Raw genomic sequence first — 26,599 nt, forward strand, 5'->3', positions numbered from 1 at the left:
CACATGTATTACATTTATAATCTTTTTGCATGGCATGAATTTGATACTAAACAAGGTAGTTTCTTTGACTGATAGCTTTTTCACATTCATTGCAGTAATGGAATTTTATTCCCATATGAATTCTCCAAATGTGACTAAGGTATGAAAATATTAATAGCATGAAAATTGAATTATCTGATGCTGAGTAACGGTTGAGCTATGACTGAAGGCTTTACCACATGCAGTACGTACATGATTTCTCCCTGGTGTGAACTCTCGGATGTTGAATGAAGCCTGAATTTGACTAGACTAAATGTCTTCTCACCCTCATTATATTCATGAGTTCTCTTTGGTATGAACGCTCTGATATTGAACCAGGTGTGCTCTCTGACTGGAGTTCTTTTTCCATACATCACAATCAAAGACTTTCTGTCTGGGGAGGACTTCTTGTTGCAGGATAAGGTCTGAGCTATGACTGAAACTGCCCTCATACTCATTACATTTATATGATTTCTCTTTCCTATGCATTATTTGATGGTGAATAAGGCATGAGGTTTGACTGAAAGCTGTTCCATATTCATCACATTCATGCAGTTTCATTCCTGTGTGAATTTTTTGATGCTGAATAAGATGTGAATTGAATCTGAAGTCTTTGCCACATTCATTACATGTATAGGGCTTTTCTCTGAAATGAATTCCTTGTTTAATATAGGCCAACGTATATTCATCATACTCATAGGACTTCTCTTCATGGTGGACCCTCTGATGTTCAAGCAGGTAGGAAGTATGGCAGAAGTCATTGCCACATATAGTACACTTACAGGACATCTCTGTGAATTTTCTGATGTTGAGTAAGGTGGACACTATGACTGAAGACTCTTTCACAACTGCTACATTTGTAAGCTTTGACTCTGGTGTGCATTTTCTTGTGTTGAATTATGCCTGAGCTTGGACTACAGGATTTATCAGACGCTTCACAAGATTTATCAGATGCTTCACATTTGTAAGGTTTTTCTCTAGTGTGTATTCTTTTATGTCGACCAAGACTTGAGCTCAGACTGAAAGACTTTTCACATTCTTTACATTTGTAGGGCTTCTCTCTCGTATGGATTCTCTGATGTCTAGTAAGGGCTGAGCTCTGACGGAAAACTTTCTCACATACATCACATTTATAGGATTTCTCAGTGTTAGGGATGCTGTCCCATTTATTAAGGAGAGAGAGCCATTAAGCTTTCCTTACATTTACTACTCTGAAAATCCTGTGTTAGATCTATGTATTCATGTTTACCAGAGGCTGAATTCTGGTTGGAGCTTATGTCATTCTTATCATTATCATCAGTGTTCTGTATTCTAAGAACTTTCTGATCTGCATCAATAGTAGAGTCCAGACTGAAGCTTTTTTCAGGTTTATTACATTCGTTGTTCTTCTCCCTGGTGAAGGCTTCTTTGCTGATTGGTATTTGCCTAAACTCTCCAGGTACAGAAATTTCCTTAGAATTTCCTGAAGCCTTTCTAGTCTGTCCTCAGACTTATACACTTCTCTAGTCTCAGGAACTTAGGTAATATTGTGTTTGAGTCTTCCTACTATCACTTTGTATGAATGTACTTCTTCTGAAATTTTGTCCTTAGGAATCAACAGCTTGTTCTCTGGTCTCTCCATCTGCTACAATATATAAATAGAAAATACAAATGTAATCTGTACCCTGTGCTTAGTAAAAGAAAACTCAGATGAGAAAACTGAACAATGTAATAGCTCCAAGGAGAAGAAAAGTTTATTTACTCTGAAAAACAGGCACAAAATCTCAACAGCAGAAGTAAGGGGATGAACAGGAGCAGTGAAGTAAAACAGCAGACGCGTTCAGCACAGTAAGAAAACAACAGTTAAGGAGATAATAGGGAAACAGTTTGAAAGAATTTTAGATAAGCAACTTGATTAGAGGCCCAGTACAACATGGGCACAGGTCCTAAACAAATGGAAAGGGTCAACCTAACTGAAGGAAAAAGAAAATAACTCTCCATGCTGGGACACACACAGAACTCTTCATTGTGAGTTCCAAAGCAGCTACGACTTGGCTCAACAATTGAACTTTACTTCCCTACTAATTCCATCTGATTGATTCTGCCTTCCTCACCTGAGCAATCATCTCTTAAGGCTTCACCAGTCTTAGTTTCCCGATCAAAGACCTGTAGATCCTGTTCCAGCTGGGAGAGCCCATCGGGCTTGGAAATTGGAAATCCTGATCATAGAGAAGGAAATGGGATGCGGCAATGTATCCCCAGATGCTACACCAGCCACTTTTTCTTTTAACTAATGATTAAGACAGAGAGAAGGTAAACTCTGAGAAGATGTTAATTAGGAAGGCCTGGAGAGTAAAGAGGGCAAAGATCTTCTACAAGGGGCTCAAATTTGGGCTCTAGAAAGATGTGTGTTAAGGGGCAAGTTGATGGTTTGGGAGCAGAAGGATTCATTTAAACATTATTCGGACAACAGAATGTGTGCATGGGTTTGTCTTCACAGAAGTTATCCTTATCACTCTCCATTTGTTACCTAAAGATCAATCTTTGGATTAGAGCTGGTCTACAAGCATCAAAATGGAGGTCATCAAAATATAATTCTGCTGGACTGGAGAAAGGTGCAACTCAAGCACCTGCTGCATGGTTAGCTAACCTGTAGCAAAAGAATCAGTGAAAACTGAATAAATATTCTAAGAACCAGTCTCAAGAAACAATTTGTTTCAGTGCACATAAGAAAATAAAGAATAATATGACACATTCTTACCCATTAGGAGTGTAGCATTTATTCAGTAAACATTTATGGAGTGCCTCCTTCATGCAAAGTATGCAGGGGATAAAGAGGGCAAGCAAGGTCCCTTCCCTTAAGGACCTCAAGGATCTCACACTCTACACAGAGACAGCTCTAAACAACTAACTACAATAAAATGTAGATAGAGGAAAGTGCAATCAAAGTGCATCTTCACATAAAACGGTCTTTCTATGGCTTGCATAATGGAATGCTTGGATCTAAATCTCTTTTAAAGCTAAAGCAATAAGCAGTCTGCTTCCGAGGAGACAGAATTTTAATACTATTAGCATCAAGGGCAGTTTTTATATGTGTCCAGCCCAGAAAGCTTCTAATAGCACACATACAAGGTCTAGCTCAAGCTCCTCATCTCCAAAAACCTTTCTCTCCATTTACTGAATGTCTACACAATTTATTAGTTGTTCCTCTTATCCTGACATGTCACATGTAATGGTGTTTACATAGATTTGTTTTATTTTTTGTTTTTTTGTGACAGAGTTTCTTCACTCTGCCGTCCAGATTGGAGTGCAGTGGCACGATCTCAGCTCGCTGCAAACTTTGCCTTCCGGGTTCAAGCGATTCCCCTGCCTCAGCTTCCTGAGTAGCTGGGATTACAGGCATGCACCACCACACCCAGCTAATTTTTGTATTTTTAGTCGAGATGGGGTTTCAACATGCCTGAACTCCTGACCTCAGGTGATCCACCTGCCTCGACCTCCCAAAGTGCTGGGATTACAGGCATGAGCCATAGTGCCCGGCCCTTTACATAGATTTTTTTAAGTAGTTTCAGGTATTATCATTCATACTTGATTTATAAACTCTTTGACAGAAGAGACCATGTATCTTGTATCTTGCACTTCTTTTGATTCATTTACTTAACAGCTACTTATTGAGTGCCAACTCTGTGCCCAAGTATCAATGTATTAATAGCTACCCAATTTTGTAAAAAGGGCATTGGGGCTGGAAAATATGAAGAACAGCTCCCCCAAATTCCACCTGAGAGCCTATGAGCAAGGAGATCAGAACAGATAGAAAAAGGTATTTACACCCCCTGTGATATTGGGAGTAATATCATCCTCTCCCCTGGATATTTAATCCTTATAACCACCTCTGAGATGTGTGCTAAAGAATTCACACTTGGCCAGGTGCAGTGGCTTATGCCTGTAATACCAGCACTTTGAGAGGCCGAGGCGGGCAGATCACCTGAGGTCAGGAGTTTGAGACCAGCCTGGCCAGCATGGTGAAACCCCATCTCTATTAAAATACAAAAATTAGCTGGGCATGGTGGTGCATGCCTGTAGTCCCAGCTACTCGGGAGGCTGAGGCAGGAGAATTGCTTGAACCTGGAGGTGGAGGTTGCAGTGAGTCAAGATCGCGCCACTGCACTCCAGCCTGGCGACAGAGTGGGACTTCGTCTCAGGAAAAAAGAAAACAAAAGAGAAAGTATTCACATTTTACAGGTGATTAAACTCAAAAGCAAACAGGTCCAAGTAAGCTGTCCAAGCCCAAGCAGCTAGTAAATGGAGGAGTGAGAATTTGAACCCTGGCATTCAGAACCCAGAGCCAGAGCTCTTTGCCACATTGTCATACTGCCTTCCTCCTTATTACAGAGGTGCACACAGTAGCCATTCCATTAAAAATGTAATAAAGGAATGTTCATTGCAGGGCTCTGATAGCTCCTCATTCCTTCCAAAGTAGCAAACCAGGCATAAATAATAAGATGAGATACATAACTTAGAAACATTTACATAAATTTCTACATATTAGAAATTTAGCACACAAAGTGGTACACATTATGCAAGAATACAAACAAAAAGATGTTAAACATTTGAGAGTGGTTATGTATGGAGCATTGTAAATAAACAGGAATAGACAAAACAAGAGCAGCCTCCTGATATCGCATGGACATATAATGATAATGTGCCATGAACTGAAAATATAATTATTTGGCACTCAGCACCTGAGGCCTTAGCACCTGGGCCCATGTCTCCAGAGGTGAAGAGCAGAGTCAGATGCCTCCCTCCTCCCCTACAGAGGTCTCCCACCATTCTAACCTCACAGGGCTTGAGGTGGGATGAGATTTAAATTTATATGAAAATACTTACAAATATTTTAAAATTATCTCTTACTGTTGCTATATTTATCATACAAAAATATGAATACTTAATCATTTTTAGGTGAGGCTAGTGTAAAAAAAATGGACCTTCCAATCAAAACTCCATAAATAAAAGTTTTAAATGCTGTCTTGGTTCTCACCCTGGCAATGACTCTTAAATATATCTCTCTATATTAGGAATCTGCAGCTCTGCAGTGTGGCCTAGGCATCTGATAGTGTGTGTATATACGTGTGTTTGTGTGTGTGTGTGTGTGTGTGTCTGTGTTTATTTCTGTCATTGCTTTTTTTAATTGACTGAATTTTTTTAAGAGATAGGCTGAGGATAGTCTCAAACTCCTGAACTCAAGTGATCCTTTTCCCTCTGCCTCTGGAGTAGCTGGGACCACAGGTATACACCATCATGCCCAGCTTGCCATTTTTTTTTGTTTGTTGTTTTCTTTCTTTCTTTCCTTCTTTCTTTCTTTCTTTCGTTATTTTGTTCTTTCTTTCTTCTTTTTCTTGCTTTCTTTCTTTTCTGTCTTTTTTTTTTTTTGGAGAAGACTCTTGTTCTGTTACCCAGACTGGAGTGCAGTAGCATGTTCATGGCTCACTTCAGCCTCAATCTCCTGGGCTCAAGAGATCCTCTCACCTCAGCCTCCTGAGTAGCTAGGACTATAGGCACATGCTACCACACCCAGCTAATTTTTAAACTTTTTGTAGAAACTGGATGTTGCCATGTGGCCCAGGATGATCTGAAACTCCTGGCCTCAAGTGATCCTCCTGCCTCAGCCTCCCAAAGTGCTGAGATTACAGGCATGAACCACCATGCCTGGCTGCCATTGCTTTTTTAACAGCTTTATTGACATATAATTCACATACTGTATAATTTATTCATTCAAAGTGTACAAATCAACAGTTTTTAGTATATTCACAGAATTTTGCACCCATCACTAAAATTAAATTTTAACACATTTTCAGCACTCCAAAAAAGAAACCAATACACTATAAGAGTCACTCCTCATTCTCCAGTCTCACACCTGACCCACAGTCCCAGGCAATCTACTTTATGTCTCTTTAGAGTGACTCACTTTCTGGACATTTTAACCTACTTTCTGTATCTTTGAATTGGTCTATTCTGGACATTTCATATAGATAGAACAATACAATATGTAACCTTTTGTGATTGGTTTCTTTCACTTGACGTAATATTTTGAAGTTTCAACCATGTTGTAACATGTGTCAGTATTTCATTCCTTTTTTTTTTTTAATATACTTTAAGTTCTGGGATACATGTGCAGAATGTGCAGATTTGTTACCTAGGTATACAAGTGCCATGGTGGTTTGCTGCACCCATCAACCTGTCATCTACATTAGGTATTTCTCCTAATGCTATCCCTCTCTTAGCCCCCCACCCCCAGACAGGCCCCAGTGTGTGATGTTCCCCTCCCTGTGTCCATGTGTTCTCATTGCTTGACTCCCACTTATGAGTGAGAACGTGCAGTGTTTGGTTTTCTGTTCCTGTGTTAGTTTGCTGAGAATGATGGTTTCTGGCTTCATCCATATCCCTGCAAAGGACATGAACTCATCCTTTTTTATGGCTGCATAGTATTCCATGGTGTATATGTGCCACATTTTCTTTATCCAGTCCTTCATTGATGGGCATTTGGGTTGGTTCCAAGTCTTTGCTATTGTGAACAGTGCTGCAGTAAACATACGTGTACATGTGTCTTTATACTAGAATGATTTATACTCCTTTGGGTATATGCCCAGTAATGGGATTGCTGGGTCAAATGGTATTTCTGTTTCTAGATCCTTGAGAAATTGCCACACTGTCTTCCACAATGGTTGAACTAATTTACACTCCCACCAACACTGTAAAAGCATTCCTATTTCTCCATATCCTCTCCAGCATCTGTTGTTTCCTGACTTTTTAATGGTCACCATTCTAATTGGTGTGTGATGGTATTTCATTGTGGTTTTAATTTGCATTTCTCTAATGATCACTGATGATGAGCATTTTGTCATATGTTTTTTGGCCACATAAATATCTTCTTTTGAGAAGTGTCTGTTCATATTGTTCACCCACTTTTGGATAGGGTTGCTTTTTTCTTGTAAATTTGTTTAAGTTCCTGTAGATTCTGGATATTAGCCCTTTGTCAGATGGATAGGTTGCAAAATTTTTCTCCCATTCTGTAGGTTGCCTATTCATTCTGATAATAGGTTTTTTTTGCTGTGCAGAAGCTCTTTAGTTTAATTAAATCCCATTTGTCAATTTTGACTTTTGTTGCCATTGCTTTTGGTGTTTCAGACATGAAGTCTTTACCCATGCCTATATCCTGAATGGTATTGTCTAGGTTTTCTTCTAGGGTCTTTATGGTTTTAGGTCTTACATTTAAGTCTTTAATCCATCTTCAGTTAACTTTCGTATAAGGTGTAAGGATGGGGTCCAGTTTCAGTTTTCTGCATATGGCTAGCCAGTTTTCCCAGCACCATTTATTAAATAGGGTATCTTTTCCCCATTGCTTGTTTTTGTCAGGTTTGTCAGACATCTGATGGTTGTAGATATGTGGCATTATTTCTGAGGCCTCAGTTCTGTTCCATTGGTCTATATATCTGTTTTGGTACCAGTACCATGCTGTTTTGGTTCTGTAGTCTTATAGTATAGTTTGAAGTCAGGTAGCATGATGTCTCCAGCTTTTTTTTTTTTCCTTAGGATTGTCTTGGCTATATGGGCTCTTTTTTAGTTGCATATGAGCTTTAAAGTAGTTTTTTCCAATTCTGTGAAGAAAGTCAATGATAGCTTGATGGGGATAGCATTGAATCTATAAATTACTTTGGGCAGTATGACCATTTTCACAATAATGATTCTTCCTATCCATGAACATGGAATGTTTTTCCACTTGTGTCCTCTCTTATTTCCTTGAGCAGTGGTTTGTAGTTCTCCTTGAAGAGGTCCTTCACATCCCTTGTAAGTTGGATTTCTCGTTATTTGATTCTTTTTGTAGTAATTGTGAAGGGGAGTTCACTCATGATTTGGCTCTCTGTTTGTTATTGGTGTATAGGAATGCTTGTGATTTTTGCACATTGATTTTTATATCTTGAGAGTTTGCTGAAGTTGCTTATCAGCTTAAGGAGATTTGGGGCTGAGACGATCGGGTTTTCTAAATACACTATCATGTTATCTGCAAACAGAGACAACTTGACTTTCTCTCTTCCTATTTGAATACGCTTTATTTCTTTCTCTTGCCTGATTGCCCTGGCCAGCACTTCCAATGGTATGTTCAATAGGAGTGGTGAGACACCCTTGTCTTGTGCCGGTTTTCAAAGGGAATGCTTCCAGGTTTTGCCCATTCAGTATGATATTGGCTATGGGTTTGTCATAAATAGCTCTTTTATTTTGAGATCCATTCCATCTATACTAGTTTATTGAGAGTTTTTAGCATGAAGTTGTGTTGAATTTTATCGAAGACCTTTTCTGCATCTATTGAGATAATCATGTGGTTTTTGTTGTTGGTTCTGTTTATGTGATGGATTACGTTTATTGATTTGTGTACGTTGAACTAGCCTTGCATCCTAGTGATGAAGCCGACTTGATCGTGGTGGGTAAGCTTTTTGATGTGCTGCTGGATTCAGTTTGCCAGTATTTAATTGAGGATTTTCACATCAATGTTCATCAGGGATATTGGCCTGAAATTCTCTTTTTTTGTTGTGTCTCTGCCAGGTTTTGGTATCAGGATGATGCTGGCCTCATAAAATGAGTTAGAGAGGAGTCCCTCTTTTTCTATTGTTTGGAATAGCTTCAGAAGGAATGGTACTAGCTCCTCTTTGTATCTCTGGTAGAGTTCGCCTGTGAATCTGTCTGGTCCTGGGCTTTCTTTATTGGTAGGTTATTAGTTACTGCCTCAATTTCAGAACTTGTTATTGGTCTATTCAGAGATTTGACTTCTTCCTGGTTTAGTCTGGAGAGGGTGTATATGTCCAGTAATTTATCCATTTCCTCTAGATTTTCTAGTTTATTTGCATAAAGGTGTTTATAGTATTCTCTGATGGTAGTTTGTATTTCTGTGGGATCAGTGGTGAGATCCCCTTTATTATTTTTATTGTGTCTATTTTATTCTTCTCTCTTTTCTTCTTTATTAGTCTGGCTAGTGGTCTATTTTGTTAATCTTTTCAAAAAATCAGCTCCTGGATTCACTGATTTTTTAAGGATTTTTCATGTCTCTATCTTCTTCAGTGTTGCTCTGATCTTAGTTATTTTTGGTCTTCTGGTAGCTTTTGAATTTGTTTGCTCTTTGTAAAAGAACAAAATTTGTTCTTTTAATTTTTATGCTAGGGTGTCGATTTTAGATCTTTCCCACTTCCTCCTATGGGCATTTGGTGCTATAAATTTCCCTCTAAACACTGCTTTACCCGTGTCCCAGAGATTATGGTACATTGTGTCTTTGTTCTCATTGGTGTCAAAGAACTTATTTATTTCCACCTTAATTTCGTTATTTATCCAGTAGTCATTCAGGAGCAGGTTGCTCAGTTTCCATATAGTTGTGTGGTTTTGAGTGAGTTTCTTAATCCTGAGTTCTAATTTGATTGCACTGTGGTCTGAGAGACTGTTATGATTTCCAAGATTTTGTGCTTGCTGAGGCATTTTTTACTTCCAATTATGTGGTCAATTTCAGCATAAGTGCAATGTGGTACTGAGAAGAATGTATATTCTGTTGATTTGGGATGGAGAGTTTTGTAGAGAACTTGCTTTATGAATCTGGGTGCTCCTGTATTGGGTGCATATATATTTAGGATAGTTAGCTCTTCTTGTTGCATTGATCCCTTTACCATTATGTAACGCCCTTCTTTATCTTTTTTGATCTTTGTTGGTTTAAAGTCTGTTTTATCAGAGACTAGGATGGCAACCCCTGCCTTTTTCCCTTCCATTTGCTTGGTAAATATTCCTCCGTCCCTTTATTTTCAGCCCATGTGTGTCCTTGCATGTGAGATGGGTCTCCTGAATACAGCACACTGATGGGTCTTGACTCATTATCCAATTTTACAGTCTGTGTCTTTTAATTGGGGCATTTAGCCCATTTACATTTAAAGTTAATACTGTTATGTGTGAATTTGATCCTGTCATTATGATGTTAGATGGTTATACTGCCCATTAGTTGATGCAGTTTCTTCATAGTGTCAATGGTCCTTACAATTTGGTATGTTTTTGCAGTGGCTGGTACCGGTTTTTCCTTTCCATGTTTACTGTTTCCTTCAGGAGCTCTTGTAAGGGAGGCCTGGTGGTGATAAAATCTGTCAGCATTTGCTTGTTTGTAAAGGATTTTATTTCTCCTTCACTTATGAAGCTTAGTTTGGCTGGCTATGAAATTCTGGGTTGAAAATTCTTTTCTTTAAGAATGTTGAATATTGGCCCCCACTCTCTTCTGGCTGGTAGGGTTTCTGCAGAGAGATCTGCTGTTAGTCTGATGGGCTTCCCTTTGTGGGTAACCCAACCTTTCTCTCTGGCTGCCCTTAACATTTTTTCCTTCATTTTAACCTTGATGAATCTGAGGATTATGTGTCTTGGGGTTGCCCTTCTTAAGGAGTATCTTTGTGGTATCCTCTGTATTTCCTGAACTTGAATGTTGGCCTGTCTTGCTAGGTTGGGGAAGTTCTCCTGGATAATATCCTGATGAGTGTTTTCCAACTTGGTTCTATTCTCCCCATCACTTTCAGGTACACCAATCAAATGTAGGTTTGGTCTTTTCACATAGTCCCATATTTCTTGGACGCTTCATTCATTCCTTTTCATTTTTTTCTTTCTAATCTTGTCTTCACGCTTTATTTCTTTAAGTTGATCTTCAATCTCTGATACCCTTTCTTCTACTTGATTCAGCTATTGATACTTGTTTGTGCTTCACGAAGTTCTCATGCTGTGTTTTTCAGCTCCATCAGGTCATTTATGTTCTTCTCCAAACTGGTTATTCTAGTTAGCAATTCTTCTAACCTTTTTTCAAGGTTCTTAGCTTCCTTGCATTGGGTTAGAACATGCCCCTTTAGCTCAGAGGAGTTTCTTATTACCCACCTTCTGAAGCCTACTTCTGTCAGTTCGTCAAACTCATTCTCCATCCAGTTTACTTCCCTTGCTGGCAAGGAATTGTGATCCTCTGGAGGAGAAGAGGCATTCTGGATTTTGGAATATTCAGCTTTTTACACTAGTTTTTCCTCATTTTCATGGATTTATCTACTGTTGGTCTTTGATGCTAGTGACCTTTGGATGTGGTTTTTGTGTGCAAGTTCTTGTTGATGTTGATGCTATTCCTTTCTGTTAGTTTTCCTTCTAACAGTCGGGCCCCTCTGCTGCAGGTCTGCTAGAGTTTGCTGGAGGTCCACTCCAGACACTGTTTGCCTGGGTATCATCAGCGGAGGCTGCAGAACAGCAAATACCGCTGCCTGTTCCTTCCTCTGGAAGCTTCATCCCAGAACGGCACCCGCCAGATGTCAGCTGGAGCTGTCTTGTATGAGGTGTCTGTCGACTCCTGCAGGGACATGTCTCCCAGTTGGGAGGCATGGGGGTCAGGGACCCACTTGAGGAGGCATTCTGTCCCTCAGCAGAGTTTGAGTGCTGTGCTGGGAGATAACGCTGCTCTCTTCAGAGCCATCCAGCAGGAATGTTTAAGTCTGCTGAAGCTGTGCCCACAGCTGCCCCTTCCCCCCCAGGTGCTCTGTCCCAGGGAGATGGGAGTTTTATCTATAAGCCTTTGACTGGGGCTGCTGCCTTTCTTTCAGTGATGCCTTGCCCAGAAAGGAGGAATCTAGAGAGGTATTCTGACTACAGTGGCTTTGCCGAGCTGCAGTGGGCTCCACCCAGTTTGAACTTCCCAGCAGTTTTGTTTACACTGTGAGAGGAAAATCACCTACTCACGCCTCAGTAACAGCAGACACCCCTTCCCCCACCAAGCGGGAGCATCCCAGGTAAACTGTAGACTGCTGTGCTGGCAGCGAGAATTTCAACCCAGTGGATCTTAGCTTGCTGGGCTCCATGGGGGTGGGGTCCGCTGAGCTAGACCACTTGGCTCCCTGGCTTCAGCGCTTTTTCCAGGGAAGTGAATTGTTCTGTCTCACTGGTGTTCCAGGCCCCACTGGGGTATGAAAAAAACTCCTGCAGCTACCTTGATGTCTGCCCAAAGGGCCACCCAGTTTTGTGCTTGAAACCCAGGGCCCTTGTGGTGTAGGCAGGCATCTGAGGGAGTCTCCTGGTCTGCGGGTTGCGAAGACGGTGGAAAAAGCATAGTATCTGGGCCTGAATGCACTGTTTCACCTGGCATAGTCCCTTATGGCTTCCCTTGGCTGGTTCCTGGACGCTTTGCACTTCCCAGGTGAGGTGACGGCCCACGCTGCTTCTGCTTACCCTCCATAGGCTGCACCCACTGTCTAACCAGTCCCAATGAGATGAGCTGGGTACCTCAGTTGGAAATGCAGAAATCACCTGCCATCTGCATTGATCTTGCTTGGAGCTGCAGATCGGGGCTGTTCCTATTTGGCCATCTTGCCAGCCCCCTCATTCCTTTTTAAGACTAAGTGGTATTTCATTGTATGTAAATGCTAATTTTGTTTATCCATTTATCTATTGACAGGCACATGCTAATTTTTGATGATTACGAATAATACTACTATGAACATTTATGTGTAAGTTTTGTGTGAATGCATATTTTTGTTTCTCTTGGCTACATATCTAGGAAAATAATTTCTGGGTCATGTGGGAACTCTACATTTAACTTTTTGATGAGTTTAAGCATCTTCATACTTTAATGTTCCCTGGAAGGACAAGGACCTGGCTCTCTGACTCCCCAGGCTGTCTCTTGAAAGGGCCACACTCCAGGTCAGGTTTTTGAGAAGTTATTTTAATGTTTTATGAAAAGAGAGGTGTCTTCACTTCAACTTTTTAATGAAAAGATTCATCATAATGATTATTATCTCCCTTTCATCATACCTCTCTCCTTAGCTCTATATACTTTGAGAATGACATCATTCACCTTTTTAAGTAAATAGGTCACATAGCACAGTTATGAGCACATGCTATAGAGGCAGGCTTCCTGGTTCACATGCTGCCTTTCCTACTTACCAGCTGTATAATTTTGGCCATGTTACTTAACAGTTCCTCATCTATAAAAATGATATGATGATAATATGATACTACTTTCTTAGGGTTATTGTGGAAATTAAATTAATTAATATCTGTGAAGTCCATAGAATGGTACCTGGCATAGTCTAAGTATTCTATAAATGTTCATTTTTATTATCCCACTACCAACATTCCATAATGTTTGTCATATAGATGGTGCTCCATGAATATCTGCTGAATGAGATACATGATAAGAGGGCTTAGCTAGAGCAAGACTCATCACATGGAAAGTATTAATAGAATGAACCAGTCCTTCCCATTTGTTCCTAGGGAAACTAATCACTCCTTCCTGGTTACACCTATAGCACTTAGAACATCCAATAGAGCTGACATCTTGGCCTTGGAATATTGTGGCTGTCCTCAGATCTGTGGCTCACAAACAGCTACAAGCTCTTCTTCAGCTTTTTATAACTGACACCCAGCACAGGAGCCAAGCACTAAGCAGGTTTGCAAATATTCAGTGCAACACCTTATTGGTACTTGATTGGCAATAAGACCAGTCTTAAATAAAATCTATATGTATATTAGCCAGAAGCCAAGACCACCAAGTTTTATGTGCAGTTTTATAATTAGCTTGTAGTATGACATTTGACCATATAGCTACCCTCTTTTGTGTTTTCCTAAGATATAATATTGGCCCAGATGAAAATGGGATTTGTTTGGTTCAAAAATCGTCACAAATCAGCTATTTCATATGATTCAAGCTGATACTTCCAGTCCTCAAGTTCTATGCCCTAAGCAAGTAGTTCTCAAAAGACTCCTTTAGTCGAGGAAGAAAAAATACTCCTTATGACAGACTCGTACAACATAATGTACACCCAAGCATGAGTGTACTTAATAAGCATAGGTGACTTTGAAGCACAGCACTAAACGAAGAGAAATAAGTATTTATTAACAGTCAGGACCACAATCCCATTTAAATTTCAAACAACTTTCAGAAATAGGTATCTCTCCACATTACAAATGAAAGAAACAGATGCCAAATGAATCACTTGTAAATGATACAGAAGTATTAAGTGTGGATCCAGGACTCCCACCTACCCCCAAGTCTATCTGAATATAGAGCCTATGGGCCGGGCGCGGTGGCTCACGCTTGTAATCCCAGCACTTTGGGAGGCCGAGGCGGGCGGATCACGAGGTCAGGAGATCAAGACCACGGTGAAACCCTGTTTCTACTAAAAATACAAAAAATTAGCCGGGCATGGTGGCGGGGGCCTGTAGTCCCAGCTACTCAGAGAGGCTGAGGCAGGAGAATGGCGTGAACCTGGGAGGCGGAGCTTGCAGTGAGCCGAGATTGCGCCACTGCACTCCAGCCTGGGCGACAGAGCGAGACTCCGTCTCAAAAAATAAAAAATAAAAAATAAAAAAAAATATAGAGAGAGAGAGCCTATGTTTTCCCCACCATGACCCTCTGCTTTCGCTGAGGAAGCCTAACCTACACAGAATAGCCCTGGAAAGAATGACTAAAGGATAAGCAGCCAAAACCAGAATGGAAAATAATTCATATACTCTAATTTTACTGCAGGATGCAACTGCAATTTTATTTCAGTTGTACCATTTATTATGAAATATCTCTTCTTGACTTCATTCCCAACCCTGACATTGAAGTCTCGATGGTAACATTAAAAAATCTCTTAGCTATATCCTTAAGGGTTCAGAATAAAATCTTCCTGTACATGATAAGAGGCAGCATAGGTTAAGAGCCTACTCTGATTTCTGCTTCTTGGTGATCATATAACTTTATACAAGTTACTTGGCCTCCTCTTGCCTCAGCTTCTCACTTCTGGAAAAATTAAGAAAATATCAGTAACTATTATGGAATTTTAAAACACACCTTCTTTTTCTTACAGAAAAAAAAAGAGGAGCTAAAAAATTGTATTTCTGGGGTTTTTCGTTTGTTTTTTGTCCATTCTTGGTTAAAAAGGAATCAGCTAAGGAAACTTGAAGGCAAAAGAGTGATGTAGAAACTACAGATACTTTATCGATAAACAGTTGATGTAAATATCTTATTTTGAGTAGGTGACGAAATGGAAATGGTACTAAAACTTGATTAAGTAAAGGCAAAACTGGCCAGGCATGGTGGCTCATGCCTGTAATCTAAGCCCTTTGAGAGGCCGAGGTGGGTAGATCATCTGAGCCCGGGAGTTCCAGACTAGCCTGGGCTACATGGCAAAACCCTGTCTATACAAAAAATACAAAAATTAGCCAGGTATGGTGGTGTGCACCTGTGGTCCCAGCTACTTGGGAGGCTGAAGTGGGAAGATTGTGTGAGCTGAGAAGTCGAGGCTGCAGTGAGCTGAGATTGCATCATTGCACTCCAGCATGGGCGACAGAGTGAGACCCTGTCTCAACAAAAACAACAACAACAACAACAACAACAACACCAACCAAACAAACCTAATATGATATGAATAAATTTAACTCTGTAACTCCCCTGTATAAGTCATGGCAGTTTTCCTCTTGTGTGATTTCCTTCTTTTCACTATTAAAAAAATGAGGACTCTTCTGTTGTTGAACTTTGCTAAACCATATTAATAAAATGTATGCCAGTTAAGGTGTGATTTTTTCTTTTTCTCTTCTTTCTTTGTTCTCCAAAAAGCCATCACAAGAGAGAACAATTTTGTTTTTTTTTTTGAGATAATGACTAAGATTAATGTGGTCCCTTTTATATAAGCTAATAAGACAAATTGTTTTTAATTTTTAAACAAAATTATTATTTTTTAGAGACAGGGTCTCACTCTGTCACCCAGGCTGGAGTGCAATGACAGTATTACTGCTCACTGCAGCCTTGAGTTCCCAGGCTCAAGGGATCCTCCTGCCTCAGCCTCCTGAGTAGCTGGGACTACAGGTGCACACCACCACACCTGGCTAATTTTTTATTTTTTGTTGAGACAGGGTCTCATCATGTTGCCCGGGCTGGTCTGGAACTCCTGGGCTCAAGTGATCCGTCCACCTCAGCCTCCCAAAGTGCTGGGATTACAAGTGTGAGCCACTATGCTCGGCCTATAATATTTTAAATTGTAAAATTAAAACATTAATAAGTTTCTAAACCTGAATCTAACATGTGGCTTTATGTCCTGACAACTCCACATGATGTTATGATGATTAAAGGAGTAAATTCATGAAAAACACTTAGGACAGTGTCTGGCACAAGTTAAGTGTTCAGGAAATTATTATTATTAGTGTTGCATCTTAATGGTCTCAAGCTATTATTTTTCACCAATCATATTTATTGTAAAATAGAATTTGGCCCTGGGAATCAATGACCACATACATGGTATAACTAATCTCAAATGTTTAAATTGACTAAGATATCTATGTTTCATTAAGGTAATCTTGGCCCATAGAGTCTAACTAGGTCAATGGTTTACAATCATTAAAAGAAAAAAAAAATGAAGCCCATAATGCAAAAACATTTCACAGGACTCCATGTGATATAAATTGTATTTTGATTTATCCCCTAGCTGAAAAAAATACATAAAGATTAAAAGCTACCATAAATCCTCTAATGCTTTGAAATTAATTTGTATTTTGCTTTTGACAACGTATATTTGAAAATTTGTATTTGAGCCATATTCATTCACACGACAGTTAAGCTTGTAGAATATACAGATTCACTGGCGTTTTAATAGCTTAATGGGCTCCTGGGAAGCCATGGCTAGCCATTAGGAATAATGAGTTAGAAGGGTCAGCAAAACCTTTTCTGCAAAGGGCCAGAGAGTAAATGTATTAGACTCTGCTGGCCATGTATGTCTCTGTTGAAACAACTCAACTTTGTCATTGTAGCAGTGGGCAACATGTAAACAAATGGGTATAGCTGTGTTCCAATAAGACTTCAATTTCAAAAGCCTCAGCCCACACTGAAGGTGGGGAGGTTATGCAAAGGTGTAAATGCCAAGCAGCAGGGATAACTGGGGGCCCTCGCAGAGGCTGCTGGCCACATAGCCCAATGCTCATGATCCCCAAAGTGTATTTGGAGGAACATGAATTGTTGATGTGTTTGGGAATTTTTTTAAGCTGCATTTTATATTTAAACTATATTTTTAAAATTTTACACAGGAGCTTCAATCAAGCTGTGTAATAAGTATATGGAGTCATTTATTTTATTCTCTGTAATTTATTTGTTTGTAATATGCCTTAACAAAAATGCCTTAAAAATATACAGTAAAAGAATCAAACACATTCCTAGAGTTGTTTTTATGAAACAATCTGTTTATATAGTTTGTCTATGTGCTGGTTTATGTTTTAATCTTGTCATAATTTTAACATATGTTTAATATATGAATGTTTATATAATAGTAAGTTTCTCTCATAGACCATCTCTCTTCTGCTTACCACATTTCCTTTAACACTCTAATTACAATGACTCTGAGATTCTACCTGAAAAATTAGCAGGATGCCCCCACATCCTAGCTTTTCTCTCCATAAATATCCAGGAAAGCCCCAGCTTTGTTTATACATGTCCTTGAGTCAGACCTCATTGCCACCTACTGATGTGATATAATTTGGGTGTGTGTCTCCTCCAAATCTCATGTTCAAATGTGACCTCCAATGTTGGAGATGAGCCTAGTGAGAGGTGTTTGGGTCATGGGGGCAGATCTTTCATCAATGGCTTGGTGCCATCCCGATGGTAATGAGTGAGCTCTCATTCTGGCAGTTCACATGAGAGCTAGATTGTTTAAAGGCGACTGGGACCTCCTCCTCCCTCTCTTGCTCCCTCTCTCCTGCCATATGATATGTCCACTTCCCCTTTGCCTTCCACTATGAATAGAAGCTTCCTGAGGCCCTCCCGAAGCAGATGCTGGTATCATGCTTCTTATACAGAACTATGAGCCAAATAAACCTCTTTTCTTTATAAATTACCCAGCCTCAGGCATTCCTTTATAGCAATACAAAGTAGACTAACACATGATGCTCATTTTTTTTTAAAGCCTGCAAACAGTAAGAAGATTCCCCTTTCTTTCTCAGTGGATGTAAAGTAGTGATTCTGCATAAATGTATCAGCCCTGTAGCTCAACTCCTTCTGGAGTGGACTTCCCCTAGACCTGGAGAGTGAGTCCTGCCTAGCATACACAGCCTGAAGTTCGAGATCTCTTCCAATTCAGGTAATATTCTGCTTTCTGTATGCCTGATCTCTACATATATCTGACATTGATTTTTAACTCAAATGAGGAAACAGGAAATTATTAATTACAATCTCCTAAAACTATAACAGGTGTTATAAAACTTCTGAATATAAACAGGCAGACAGCAAAAATGTACACAGGCATAAAAAGTAAATTTGAGTGAGAAAAAGGAGCTGAAAAATGAAAGCCTTGCTTTGAAATAAAACAGCACTGAAGAGTCTACAAAGAGAGAGTGACTGGAGAGAGACTGATGTGGGAGAGCGGAGTGGGGAACAGATTATAATGAGTATCTTTCCCACACTAAAGAATTTGGAGCTTTTTTTGATAGGCAATAGTCACATGTAACAGCTGTATTTAAATTGTTCATAGGTGATGGAGCCACAGGTAATTCTTTTTTTCTCTCTTTTTGTATTTTACTTTTTCCTTTTTTTTTTTTTTGTTTTTTTGAGACAGAGTCTCACTCTGTCACCCAGGCTGGAGTGCAGTGGCGTGATCTCAGCTCACTGCAACCTCCACCTCCCGGGTTCAAGCAATTCTCTTGCCTCAGCCTCCTGAGTAGCTGGGATTATAGGCACACACCACCATGTCCAGCTAATTTTTGTATTTTCAGTAGAGACGGGGTTTCACCATTTTGGCCAGGCTGGTCTCGAACTCCTGACCTCGTGATCTGCCCCCCTCGACCTCCCAAAGTGCTGGGATTACAGGCGTGAGCCACTGTGCCCAGCCTTAATTTTTCTTTATTGGAAAAGAAAGAAAATCTATATTTTTAAGGCCACCAGCCAGAGCACTTAGAAAAGAAAGAGGATGTATATTGCTTTTGCTGTTTCCTGTTAGCCTGACATTTGCGACTATATTGACTCTGCTGGGGTCACTTTCTCTAATTTGTGGATTTTTTTTTCTTTCTCAACTGCCTGGAGGATATGTATGGGTCCATGACTCGGCCACCACATAAGATTGTGAAGATTATACCTGTCAAGGGTGCCCAGTCAAGGAAGAAGAGTGGCTGAATTCAGCCTGTGCTCTGCCTAAAAGCCCTATGCTCTGTGTGGGCCTTAGTCCACCTAAAGGAAGGGGTACCTTTTAAAAGTACACACAAAGGCACATCATGGGCTGGCAGCAGCCCTGCCTGGCCCCAGGTGAGCTAGCAGTGCCAGATGCCTCCAGAATAGACTGGAAGGCCTTCTGTCCCTCTATTATGTCAAAACTGCAACTGGAACTACTTTGTCCAAGGAAAGGAGAGAGAAACCATAGGAAAAGGCCATAGGAGAATGAATGGTATCTGTAAAAAAAAAAAGAAAGAAAAACTGCAAAGGATATAAGAGATATGAATGAAGCAGATGCAATAAAACAACAGGTTTAATTTCAGGCTTAAGTTCATTTTAGCGAATGGAATAGAATCCCTATTGAGTAAACATGAATACAAAGGGTTTATTGAGAAGATACAGAGGAATTGCACAGAGCCAAAAGCCCAGCCTGATTTCACAAGACTTGGAAAACTAGAGTGAGGTTCAAGGAGGTTTTCCCCCTTCATTTCTCTGGAGTCACACAGCCTCTCCTCTCCTCACCTCTGTATTGTCTGCTCTACTCTTCAGTTTCTCTCTAAAGACAAGTTTTTCTTACTCGTTAGAAAGCTCGCAGCAAAAAATGGCTCCTCGATCTCAACTTTATGGGACCATCTATTCACGCATTCACTGTTCTCTGACCACAATGTCTATAGATTTGGATCAAATTTCCAAGAGATGAGAGAGCAAATTCCTATTTTACTCACTTGCAGATTCAAAATTAACACAGATATGATTTGTAAAGAGAGTATTTCTACCAACCTTGACCAGGACAGTAGATTTCTATATTGAGTTCTACAGATCAGCCCGTAGCTGTGTTGAAGTCAAATAAAATATAGAGACTAATCTCTAAATTTAAAACATTTTATTTGGGAAGCAAAGATTGGATTCAGCACATACCCACAGACTGGGTGGCCTTTAGCATGTCCGAAGAAAAAAGAGAAGGTTGGAGGCTTTTATAAAAAGGACAAATGTCACATATTACTTTGAAAGTAATTTCATTGGCACTAGTAAGGTTTTGGATAGCTGGCAAGCTCTGATTGGTGAATGATGGTGGTGGCTAAAACTAGTTGTAGAGTTACAGCAGGCTGTTTCTGTAGCTATTATATTAAAACTGGTTCACGTTAAAACAGGTAGTTTCAGCAGCCAGGTTTGCAGAGGATTACATTCTTGGAGCAATATGGTATGCCCTGAGTGTATTTTCCCCCTGGCTCCTCAACTCTGATTTAGTTGAGTATAACAAGAATGACCCAATTTGTGTCATCAGCTTTCACAGCTGGTTCCCAATCATTGAGCCACAAAGTAAGAAATAATCAAGACAAGATAGAAGCAATTTTATGAAAATTCCCCCACAATGTGATAAATTTATTGATGATCAACAGTGAAATAACCATGCTTAAAACTCCCTGTTCTATATAAATTATTGAACTGACAGACACAGGTATGTGACTTATCAAAGAAAAAAATAAGTATGCTTTTTAGATAGAATGCCTGGGGAATTAATGAGTTCAAAACTTAGGGAGATGGGTTATTCTCTCTTGTTAAACAAAATGAGACCATATTTATGGGTTAATATTTTGCAAAGGTGTACACCTACCATCAGAGATGGCTTTGAACAGTCATGGAGTCTGAATGCTTTATTTAGCAAAAATTGTACAAGAACCCTGTTAGAATACTAAGGCTACAAAATTCACAGCAGGTAACCTTGATTTATACGTATAGGAAAAATAAGTCTTTCAAATGTCAGATAGAGTCTGGAGTTTTCTGCAATGAAGTCATAAATTTTGCTATTTTTACAGGTCAACAAGAAAACTCAATTCCTCTTCAGGAAGTTAAATGACTGAAAGATTACATAAGAGCTAAGAAGACAAGCCAGCTAAGCATGTTCAAGACCAGGCTTTTTGAAACTGCACCAATTGATCATAATGGTGTGAGTTTCAAGCCCCTTCATAGCTTTCCTATAGCTCACTCTGTGCATCTCCCAAATGACAAAAACAAGGCAAACCCACAGAGTATTAGTTTACATCATATGCAAAAAACACAAAGTCCAGAGTATAGAAAATGGAAGAAGAAAAATGAAATCAATGAATGTTAATGTCATTAAAGTTAACACCATATGCATGGAACTTTGTCTGATCTGGCATAGTTTTTTGCCACATTTTATTTAAAAGATTTCAATTTATGCATCCCTTTTGACATCTAGGTTATGGATTCTGACAGATATAAGATTGTCTCTTATTTAATCTCTGTATCCTTAGCAACTAGTGATATACCTAGCACAGAAAAAGCACTCAATACATTTGATGAATGAATGTGATTGTTCTGTTGACAAAATGATAATAATCTCTTGACTAGAAAAAAAAATCATTCTAAAAATCATCACCTCAGGGACTAAAAGAATTTGGGGGTCTATTTACTGTTGTTCCTCTGTGTTTAAATACAGCAGGCCCTCCCAAGTATCCTATTGCATCTGGCCCACAAGATCTAGTTGCAGAGATAAATGATTCTAGAAAATTTCCCTGGTGTACTCCCCACTTATACCAGATCCACTACTTTTGCTTTCATCCTCCATTTCTCTGAATTCAGGGCCCAGTACCTCTGACTCTGATCAATGCTTTGGGCTCCTTCAGGTTTGGCAACTGATAGAAGTTCCCCTCTGGTTGATGAAACCTCTGCCTCCCACATGACTCTTGTCCTAGCTTGCTTCACAATGATTATGATTGTATTAGGCTCCATAAATACCATCATGATAATCAAGTCAACCCTCTTAGAGGGCTAACTGATAATGGCAATGAATACACCATGAATTCAATGGAGACACCTGTCATTACTTGGGTAAACGATACTCATTAGTGGTTCTCTGCCTTGGCTGTTCATGGGAAATACCTGGGGAAATCTAAAAATATTGATGCCTACCCCCACAGATTTTAACAGGATTGGCTTGGGGGAGGCCTGGCATTAGAACTTTTTAAAAACTTCCAGCTGATTCTTACATAAAGTTTTCAAATCACTGCTTTAGGCTGAAAACCTAACTGGTGCAATTTTTTCCATATTGCAGAGAATAGACATTACTAAATGAAAATGAAACAGTTTCCTAGCTTTGTGTTCTATTTTCTTGTCTATGTATACCATAACATTTAGATAAATATTGCTAGGTGAATGTAGGTTGGCTGAGATGACATATTAAAAATTTCCCTGGAGTAAAAGAGATATGCTGAGTGGATAGGTTTGAGACATGTTAAAACCAAAAAATCCAAAATGTTAATGCCGTAAGGATTGATTCTTCTCTCTGAAGTGAGAACCAGGGGAGAATGTTCTCTCCTCCACTTCTTATCTTAACTGAAGGCTGAAAGCTGTCCATCCCCACTCCCACCCCACATGATCAACAAGAACTGGCATTCTCTGACTGTCCCCTCCCACTTGCAGGTCATTTGCCCAGGCATTGGCTATTTTGAGAGCTGTCTGTCTGGAGACATAGGGAACTTAGCTGTTAATGGAGGGACAAATGCCAGCCCTGGGAGCTGACTCATGCCTAAAATATGCAGAGGGAGCCCAAGGGAATGCAGGCTTCCTTTCTCTTCCTTTCTATTTGTCTTTAAACAGCTGATGGGGAAGCTCCCTTGCTACAGGCAACTGAGAAATAGTGCTGACTCAGCTTCTGTTTCCAAGGCTCAAGAGATAAGGGCATATAGCACAGCCCTGGGTACTGGCATCTTCAATTTTAACTCCTGTTTGCCATTTGTCCCTCTCTCTAGACCATAAGTGCCTGCTTATATGTTGTGCCAAAAGTAAAGCTTCGATTTCTAGAAGAAAAGGAGGGTTTATTACATTTAACAAAAATGGCAAATGATACTTTAAAAATCACATACCATGTACAGTTTAAATAAACTACATATAGTATATTTATCTTCTTTCATTAGGCCTCATTATTACGGTTGTCTTCGATCACTCCATTGATAGTGATCCTCCCCTTGGATAGTCCTGGTTTGAGGCCAGGGCAGAGCTGGGAGGAGAGTGGTCACTAACTGTTCACAGCTTGCACCATCCCTAACATGAGATTCCAAATGGATTTTGCCACAGCCCAATTCTTACAGACCCTTCAGGCTGTAGCAGTGTCATTTAAGACACCTGGCTCTTCTCCAGAGACACATTTGAACAGGCATTGCAATCACCTTGCTGGCAGAAGAAAGAGGAGATAGTACAGGCCATTAGTGGCTAGAGCTGCAACTTGAACAGAGTCAGAGACAGGCAAAAAGAAGCAGGTAGCCCATGGACAGGCAGTGAAAGCTGACATTCTCTATGGACAGGACTATCTCACAGGAGAGCTCACGGCAGGGCTTGTGTGGATTAAGAGGAGGGTTAGAGATAAACAGCAGACTCCTCAGTATCTTGAACAGCAGACCCCAGCTTGCCTTGTATGTGGAGATAGCAATGAATGGGTCTCCTTGGCAATGAAGGCATGCATGCTCAGCAGGACTACCAGGCAGGCATCTGCAAGCTTGCAATGAGTGTTGGCGTCCCTGCCCTCTACTTGTTAATGTTCATGTCATCTAAGTATACTGCCCTTTTACTCCTCTTCACTGCTGTCATCTACTGCCTTCAGATCACTGTCCATCATTGCGTAGAAATATTCTCCACCACAAATCCTGAGAGATTTCAACCTCTATTTAGATAGCCACTGAGCAATATTGCTCTGTAATTCCTGAATCTCCTTTGCTGCATTGCATTTCAGCCTCCTAATCCAAGGAGCTGATCTTGGATCTTAATATCCTCCAAATGCCCCAATTCAGAAATCCTAACTCCAATTGTCTAGTTTCAGACCATCCCCTATCCTTTCTGCTGTCTCTACCTTCAAACCATCTATTCACAGAGACTCCTAATTCCTTGACTTGTTCTTTTATTAAGGTCTAACAGGATCCTCTTAGCCTCTCTTCTTCCATTACACCACCCAGACCCCTTCGTTCTAAATTACTACCTCACCAGAAAGATCAAAACCTATGATCAATTTTACAACCTACCTTTTCTGATTCTAAACTCTGGTGTTCCTGCTGCAAGTGCACACTGGCACAAAGTTACTATACAATTCATTAGTGCTTTTCAATCTCAGCCTAGCCCTGAGCAATTTGTCAATCTTCCTATTTGTCTTTGACCAGGTTCTTCATCCCACTTCTTCAAATGGCTCTAAGTTGACCACCTCATCTCATACTTTATTCACAAAATTGGCAGTGTCAGCACAACGTCCTAGATCATCCTACTCATACACACTACAAAGTTGCCTGCCTCCTCTGCCCAAGTCTCAGAGGGCAAGTTCTTCCTGCCCTCACCACCACTGGGGACGTACTCCTTCCTGCTCCTTCTGGAATTGGCTTCATCAATCTTTTTCTTGTTTTCCTTTACCTTCAACCTCACCTCCTCCACTGAGCCCTCCTCTAGTATCTACAGACCTGCTCATGTTCCTCTCAACCTAACATTTTATCCCTTGTACAAATATAACTCATCTGGGGTTTGGCAAACTATGGCCCACAAGAAGCCTATCTTTGTAAATAAAGTTTTACAAATCACACCCTTCTTGAAACTCTGGGGAAAGAACCCAAATTCAAACTCCAAGAGAAGCCAGGAAAGCTGTGTCAATTAATGAAGGAAGCCACATTAAGATAAGAACATTGGCTTAACATGCTAAAGCCTGCGGGGAACTGGAGAGCATGTACCCCATAGCAATAGGGCAGCCCCTTGGCCCCTGTGAGGAACTGCCTTCCAGCCTTAAAAAACAAAATTTCCAGTGTTTCAAAGGAAGCTAGAAATGCAGATTTCTTGAGATATCTCTCAATTCTTAACTGTTGGCAACTATTTTTTAAAAATATTGTAAACACTGGTGAGGGAAACAAAATGAAACTTTGGGCCAACTTGGTCTAAAGGCTGTGGATGAGTGCCCCTGGATTCCATGGCTGAATTTTCTTGGTTTTCTTTGGGAATCTTTGGTTTTTGCTGCTGGTGGTTGTTTGTGACCCAGCCTCCCTCTGCCTACTCAGGTGTTCATCCCCAGCCCATGAGTCTTCTCTTACTACACAGTCTTTCTGAGTGATGTCCTAAGTCTATATCTCACACTCTTACCTATGCTTTTGTTGCTGACTTCCATTTCCAATTCCTGCTATAGCTGAAATCTTACAAACACTTCAAAGTCCACACCAGCCCTCCCATCACCCCCAACCTCTACCCTTCGCTAAGCCGACACCTACACGTAATTTAAGACTCAGCTTCCCTGAAACCAAGATGCCCTCCTCTCCATTTTTCTCTCAGGATTGGGATACCTCTCCCATGTCTTCAGAACATTTTTATAATTATACTTTCTACAAAGTATTATAATGATCTGTCTTGGTATCTGTCTTACCCACCTACAATGTGACATGTCAATGAGCAGGGGCTGTGTCTCATTAATCTTTGAATCCCAGCTTCTAGCATAGTGCTGACATATAGTAGCTTCCTATTAAATGCTTGGCAAATTAATAAACAAACAAGAGAAAAATGCACTAAAAAACAAAATTGTCATATGTCCACAGAACATATTTCCTAGTGTTATTTTTACTTATGGTCTCTGTTACATAATTAGTGTTACAGTTAACGTAAAATGTTGGTATTTTATCAGAAAAAAGTATTTTCCCTTGCTACTTTTTAAATTAAGAAAAAAACTTAGTCAAGTGCAGCAGCGAGAAGGCAGGGAAGAGTGGAACAACAAGTTCAATCTGTAACTATAAACAATCAAGTGAGATAACTCACTACCTTCAGACCAGCCTTAATTGTTATTTTGTAAAGCATTCATTTGCATGCTAAAATAAAACTTTATTACATTCAGCAATAAAAAATATAAAACTGAATGATGGAAGTCAATTAATAAGGTAGGATTTGCCAAATAAATATACAAAACATAATGATACACATTTCTTTTATTAAGTGAGAGATTTACTAGGACAATTTTCTATCATAAAAATGGAAAAATTTGGGGTGTTTTTGAAATTATTTATTTATTTATATTTATTATTATTATCATTTTTTTTGAGACAAGATCTTGCTTTGTAGCTCAGGCTGGAATGCAATCATGGCTCACTGCAGCCCCCCAGTTCAAGCGATCCTCCCGCCTCTGCCTCCTGAGTAGCTGGGATCACAGGCGGCACCACCACGCCCTGCTAATTTTTCTTTTGTATTGTTTGTAGAGACTGGGTTTCACCATGTTGCCCAGGCTGGTCTAGAAGTCCTGGGCTCAAGCGATCCGACCGCCTCCCAGAGTGCTGGGATTACAGGAGTGAGCCACCTCGCCCAGACGAAATAGTATTTTTTGATCTTAAAAATCTTACGTGGAATGAAAGTGAACAATGAGACAAT

The 26,599-nt window shown here is 40.0% G+C and overlaps 1 pseudogene; it reads right to left on the reverse strand.

Moving 5' to 3' along the window:
- Positions 1-315: 315 nt before the first annotated feature.
- Positions 316-24,674, reverse strand: LOC100580410 (annotated as a pseudogene).
- Between the last annotated feature and the right edge of the window lie 1,925 nt (positions 24,675-26,599).

Source organism: Nomascus leucogenys, chromosome 11 (assembly GCF_006542625.1).
Source record: "Nomascus leucogenys isolate Asia chromosome 11, Asia_NLE_v1, whole genome shotgun sequence".
NCBI classification, from domain to species: Eukaryota; Metazoa; Chordata; class Mammalia; order Primates; family Hylobatidae; genus Nomascus; species Nomascus leucogenys.